Genomic DNA, 6,687 nt, shown 5'->3' on the forward strand with positions numbered 1-6,687 from the left:
GACCTAGGCCCAAACTTGACTCCGCCATTCTGCCATAGCAGATCTGCTGTGCATCTTAAATTTCTTTAAAAAAATTATGTTAAGTGCTTACCTAATCCAACACACCTAGTCCGTGCCCACTGTAAGTCATTTCTCTCCTCTCCTTCCCTCTACCCTGATCTGCTTCTGTCATTCCATGTTGTTCCATCCTGAGTTTCCATTCTGAGAACAGGCAGCCACTAAAACTAAAAACCGTTATGTCTTTGCGTCCTGCTTTTTTGTGAAGACGTCGTGGGTAAGCTTATGTTGATGTTCAGTTTTGGAAAGGATAGTCAGAAGTGAAATCAGGATTTGGGAAAATAGAGGACTCGGAGGCACTATCCATAACGTATAAACCATTGCTGGCACTGAGCTACCTGGCAGATGAGGTGAAAAGGGAAATGTGATCAGTTGCACAGCTCTTATCATCAGAAAAGGGAAAATCCACCAGTCATCCCGGGAGATCAGAAATGGAGCATACTTCATGCAACAGAAGACATTAAATCCCATAGCCTTCTAAATTTCTTCAACTGAAAGAATTTTAGAACGCTCTGTTTGCCTGTTTCTAGGTAGAATTTCTCCATAAAACCTAGACTGAGTCAGGGGAAGGGGAGGGTTGGAAAGAAGGCACATAGATGCTGCGCAAACGTTATTATTACTACACATAGCAATGGGGCTTAAACTAACATCTCTGATCCGCAGTACCTCTCGTGGAGAAATGAAACGCATATGCACACTGGCCGGAAAAATGCTTTCACCTAATTGCCTGTGGATGAAGCACTTTATTTTTAGACATCCAGAAGGAAATTTGGCTCCCTGCTCTATAATACGGTAGGGAACGGGGCCAGGTAGCTGCTGGCTCCGGGACACTCTGTGTTCCGTATGGCAGGAATGTGGAACCACTTTCCATGTAAACACAGTGGGTTCTTCTCTTTTTCTTTCTTATACTTTTCTTTTATTTATTATTTTTTTTTTATTTTAGAGCCTTTTGAAGAAGAACACACTTAACCACGAACGCAAGGGATTAGTCACCCCCTCTGTGCGGTTGGGTGGTGGGGTTTGAGGCGGAGGGACTGCCAGACCTCACTTCTCTTCCTCACGTTTCAATTAGCTCCCCAGGAGATCAGGACAAGGGAGTCCACGCAGCTCCCAGATCCGGAGACCATGCAGAAGGCAATCTGACATTCTCACTAGTTCTCTGGGGTAAAGGGGAGTGAGGATTGGGGACATTGCAGAGAATCTAATAACTGCCCAATCCGTGGACCCTTCCCAGTGGGGAGGTCCCCTGGGAGGGAGACCTTTGCTCCAGAGTGCACTGCTCAAGGGCAGGTCGCCGGCGGGGAAGCCAGAGAGAACTGTGGAATGCGGGCCGGGGCAGGCTCTGTTCCCAGAAGGAAGGGGAGCTGGGATTTGGGCCACAGCTCAGGTTTCCTCGAACGGGGCTTGAATCCACAGAGGTCCGAGCAGAGCAGGCCTGAGGGTGATAACAGAGAGCACGCAGACAGTGCCTTACAACGCACAGGATGCTCTCGGCTACCGTCTGGCCTGCGTTTCTGCTCAGCAAACTCTGATGGTGCACCTGCCGTGTGCCAGGCGCACACACGATGGACCGGCTTCCGGGGGAACAGCGGCAACCAGCGTCCGCTGGTTCCACCTGCAAATAAGAGCCACACGCCCCTGAGTTCGCAGCCTCTATGCCACCACTGTGGCCCACACCTCCGTCTCCCGCACATCACCCGGTGCCTGCAGTGGCCTCGGGACCGGTCCCCCCGGTGGCATCCAGCCGTGCTCCTGCGGATTCGTTCTCCACGAGGACCCCGGGGGATCCTTTTCGAGGTGAGTCAGATCAGATCCCTCAAAAGTGAGTATGAACTACACCGAGTAAGGGAACAGGGAGCATGTCATCTGCCTACAGCCTTCCCAGAGCCTGGCGATGGTTAGTTTATACGTCAGCGTGGCTGGGCTCCAGCACCCGGGTGTTCAGTCGAACACGAATCCGGGGTTGCTGTGAGGGTCTTTTGTAGATGCGGTGAGCCCCCACCGTCAGCCGACTTCAAGTAAAGGAGATTGCCATCCGTGATGTGGTGGGCCGCATCTAAGCAGCTGAAAGCCTTAAGAACAAAAACAGGTTTCCGGAGAAGAAGAAGAAATTTTTGTCTCAAGACTGCTGCGGGAACTCCTGCCTGAGTTTCTAGTCCTCTGGTCTGCCCTATGGATTTTGGACTTACCAGCCTCTGTAATCACGTGAACTAACTCCTTGAAATAAACCTCATTACGCGCATGCACACACACACACACACACACACACACACACCCCCTATTAGTTCTGTTTCTCTGGAGAGCCCTAACGGATGTAAGCCTTCTATGTTTTTCAGAATAAACACCCACATCTTTACAGTGGTTCCCCAGGCCCCGAGCTCTCTGTGTCCCCTCCCTACGACCAACGAGCTCCTCCTCCCTCGCTTATCACGGTGCAGCTACACCTGGCGTTTTCTTACACCGGGCCTTTGCACCTGCTGTTTCCTCTGCCGAGCACACCCTTCCCCCAGATGTCTACACTACTGCTCCTTACTTCACTTCTTCCTATGGTATCTTCTTCCTATGGAAGGTAAAGTGCCACCTTCCCTGACCACCTAAGCCCTGTATCCTGTTACTCCCTGCTCCTGTGCCCGGCGCTACCCACCCCTCTTGAACTTAGTACCATTGAATGTAACACATACTTACCGGCATTTTTCTCTTGTTTTCTTTCTCCTCACTGGAGAACGGAAGCAACTTGAGGGCGAAGGCTTTGGTTTATTTTGATGCTCGCTGAGTCCCCAGCACCGAGGTCTGTCTGGCACATGGTAAGTGTTTATCTTGGTTGGCCCAGGCTGCCGTAACAAAGCACCACAGACTGGGTGCCTTAAACAACAGAAATTTACTTTCTCACAGTTCTGGAGGCTGGCAGTCCAAGATTGAGGTCCCGGCAGTTTCTGTTTCTGGTGAGATCCCTCTTCCTGCCTTGCAGATGGCCACCTTCTCACTTACCTTTAATTACCCCACCTTCTCACGTACCTTTAATTACCCCGTGTAAAAGCCCTATCTCTAAGTGCAGTGCCCCTGAAGGGTCAAGGCTTTAACATAAGAATTTGGCGGGTTTCCAATTCAGCCCGTAATAGTGCTCAAAAATGCCTGTTGAATGAATGAAGGGGCAAAATGAGTCACGTGATCATGATTCAGAGGACCCTAACGGGCCTGGAAAGTTCAGGAAGCTTCTGGAAGGCAGGACTCCTGAGTTGAGCCTAAAAAGCCACTCCGTGCCGATGGGCATTCTGTTACAATTCTTTCCACTTCACAAATTGGAACATCAAGGCTCAGTGAGTGATGTTCAGCAACTCACCCGAGGCCAGACCTGAGGACCAGGAAGCCTGGCGTGGGTGTATCAGTGGGAGCCAGTCAGGGACAGAAACCATGCCACGTAGTTGGACAGAGAGGGTTTGAGGCACAAGACGGTTGACCGGGTATACGGCTGTTAACTGGGCAACTGAAAGGGTGAAACGAGCTAATAAGAAAACTGTTCCCATTTTGGGATGGATATCAAGTGTGATTTAGGTGGTCAAACTTAGCTCTCTTTTCTGTATTAAAAATTGCATGAAAGTAGGAAAAAAAAAGTTTGATGAAAGTCTAGAAGGCACGTTCCACGATCATCCAAATGATATTTTTCTGTGGCAGTGTCTTACGCTGTCCACGAAATCGGAAACATAAAATAATAATCTGGATTCTTCAGATCATGTTATTAGGTAGACTAGGAACGATGCTCTGTATATTTTCGGAATTCTTGCAAAATACAGGTTGACGTGTCCTCTGACAGATAAAGGAAACCATTTTCAATATTAAGTCATTCGAGGGGGGAGATGTGTTTTTGACCCAGTCTCCTTCCGTCTCCTCCCAGCAGAAGAAAAAAGCGACAAAATGTAAGCCAGGGTTCATGGCAGCACCTTGTCACAGAAGACCCCTCCTGGGTCCCTGATGGCCACGGGGACATCTGCAGGACAGGTGGGTAAAGTCTCTGCTTCTGGAGACAGTCAGTCACTGGAGGTTGTATCATAGTGAATATTCTAGCCTATAGGGAGTGCTATTTTGTGCCGCGTGTTGTAGGTATAGACTCATTCATTCTCTCAGACGGTGGGAAATTAGGCACATTATGACCCATATTTCGCAGTAAGATGCACTGAGGCTTAGAGAAGTAAAGTAGCCTGCGCAAGGCTGCACAACTGGCGGAGACCCGATTTCAGCCTGGTCTTTGTCACTGTCAGGACTGGAAGGTACCTCAAAGGTTCGGTATGTCACATAGGTCCGCTGAGCTCACGAGGAGCAAGGCAGCGTTCCCAGATATGCACGGTCAGTTCCCCCGGCAGCTGGGACCGGGCCGGACCTCGTGATTCTCAGAAAGAAGTGTTGCCGCCCCAGTCCTAAATTTCAAACCTAAATTACATGCTGCAATTCCAATAACGGGGGGGCTGGGGGCAGGGGGTGCCAACAAAATCAGGAAGAGGTCTTGGGGAAAACGGACCAAGGGAACTGGATTTGAAGGATCGTCAGGATCTACAACTAAGCACAAGCTGACCCTTTGACCCAGAAATTCCACCCCTGGGTGTCCTCACACCCAAGACGAACGAGCGTTTCCCAAACCCTAAAGAACATGTATAAGAACGTTCATTGGAACTTTATTCAAGATCATCTCCAACTGGAAGCAGCCCAGGTGTCCGTCAACCAGAGAATGGATAAACGAATTGTGGTATATACACGTAATTAAATACTACATGGGAATAAAAAGGAACAAATCATTGATACACAAACATGATGAATTTCGCAAACATAATGATGTCCGAAATGAGTCTTGCCGGCGTTTTTGAACTTCTACTGGACGATTCCACTTACAGGAAGCTCAAACACTGTCAGAACTCACTGATGGGGAAGGAAATCAGAAATGGTGAACATGGTGGGGTAGAAGGATATTGACTGGGGACGCATGAGGGAGCCTCCTGGGGGCGCTAAACACGTTCTACGTCTCGGTCACGATGGAGGTTACAGGCCACACGCTAATATTTGTCAAGTTGTACCCTGGGGGTTTATGCATGTCACCTTAGGAAGGTTATATCTGTATTGAACTTTATTCTTAAAAACAAATCAGGGGCACCTGAGTGGTTCAGTCGGTTAAGCGTCCGACTTCGGCTCAGGCCATGATCTCACGGTTCCTGAGTTCGAGCCCCGCGTCCGGCTCTGTGCTGGCAGCTCGGAGCCTGGAGCCTGCTTCCGATGCTGTGACTCCCTCTCTCTCGGCCCCTCCCCCGCTCACATTCTGTCTGTCTGTCTCTCTGAAAAATAAATAAACATTAAAAAAAAAAATTTAAAAACAGATCGAGAGCAGGGACCTGGAGCCAGGTCAGGACAACGGCAGCCCACAGTCACCTCTCCTGCCTGAACACCAAACACTGTCCTGGCACGCAGAAGAACCCAGTAAATTACCGTTAGAGAAATGGATAGATGAATGGCATCAGTGATCTCACAGGAACAAAACAAAACAAAACAAAACGTACCGGCTCCGTACATAAGGGAAGGAAATGGAAAATGAAGCTAGACAAAACATTCAGGTTAAGACATCGCAAATATCCATTTATCTATCCAATTTGGGGAACGTAAGAGTGCTAGGCAGCCATGATTACGATGCCGGGCCTGGTTTTGGTTGACAAATTAATCTGCCCGGGGTTTGGGAAGTGAGGGGGCACCTCCCTGTATCATCCCACAGGCCAGGCGGGCCCCATCTGATTTCAGGGGAATAGCTGGAGGCCGCCTGATTTTCATGTAGATTACTCCGAGAGCTGAATGTAAATTGATGTAAATCAGGGAAACAGATCAGTGGCCACGGTGCCTCATTCTCCATGGTGGGGCCTCTCCTGTGCGTAGACTGGCCAGTGGCTCGCTGGGTACCTTTCCCATCTGAGCCAGGCAGCCTTCTGGGGGCGGGGCTGGGAGGGGGACCAAGGAAGCCCAGGGGGAGGTCGCATGGGCTCCACGGAGCCCTGGAGGAAATAGGGTCTCCCAGGAAAGATATCTATGACAACCACCAGCGGCGAGGCGCCCTGCGAGGGCCTCGGACACGTCTCAGCTCTAATGGACACATCAAGTTGCAAGGGGAAGATGGTTACGGTTTTTATAAAGGCGATATATGTTCATTGGAGGAAAACTAGCAAATTTAGATCGGCAAGAAGAAAGGGATAACGAGGCCCCCCCCCCCCCAACTCCACCAGTCACGAGTAATCAGTTGACATTTGGATGTGCTTCCTTTCAGACCCGTTCTAATATACATGCAGATATGTAGGTCTGGGTAGGAAATTTGCGTTTTCATGGCTTGTCATTTTTAACTGTTTTATTCCTTTGCCTCCACGTAATGAGTTTAGAAACTGAATCAGGATAAATGAGGTTTAGCCAGCGGGTCGGTCTTCCATTGGCGCTAATGACGCTTAAGCTACAGGACCCCCCACTGACCCATCGCCTTCCAGGGTCCTGTACCTAGATTGGCATTCATAATTTTGTGGTCTTTTCATTAAACAGGGCTCCCCAAACCTTCTCTGTGCTCCACAATACGTGACTCCATGCCAGCGTTTGACCGTAAGTCAGCGTTAGGGG

This window comes from Panthera onca, chromosome B3 (genome assembly GCF_046562875.1).
Source record: "Panthera onca isolate mPanOnc1 chromosome B3, mPanOnc1 haplotype 2, whole genome shotgun sequence".
NCBI classification, from domain to species: Eukaryota; Metazoa; Chordata; class Mammalia; order Carnivora; family Felidae; genus Panthera; species Panthera onca.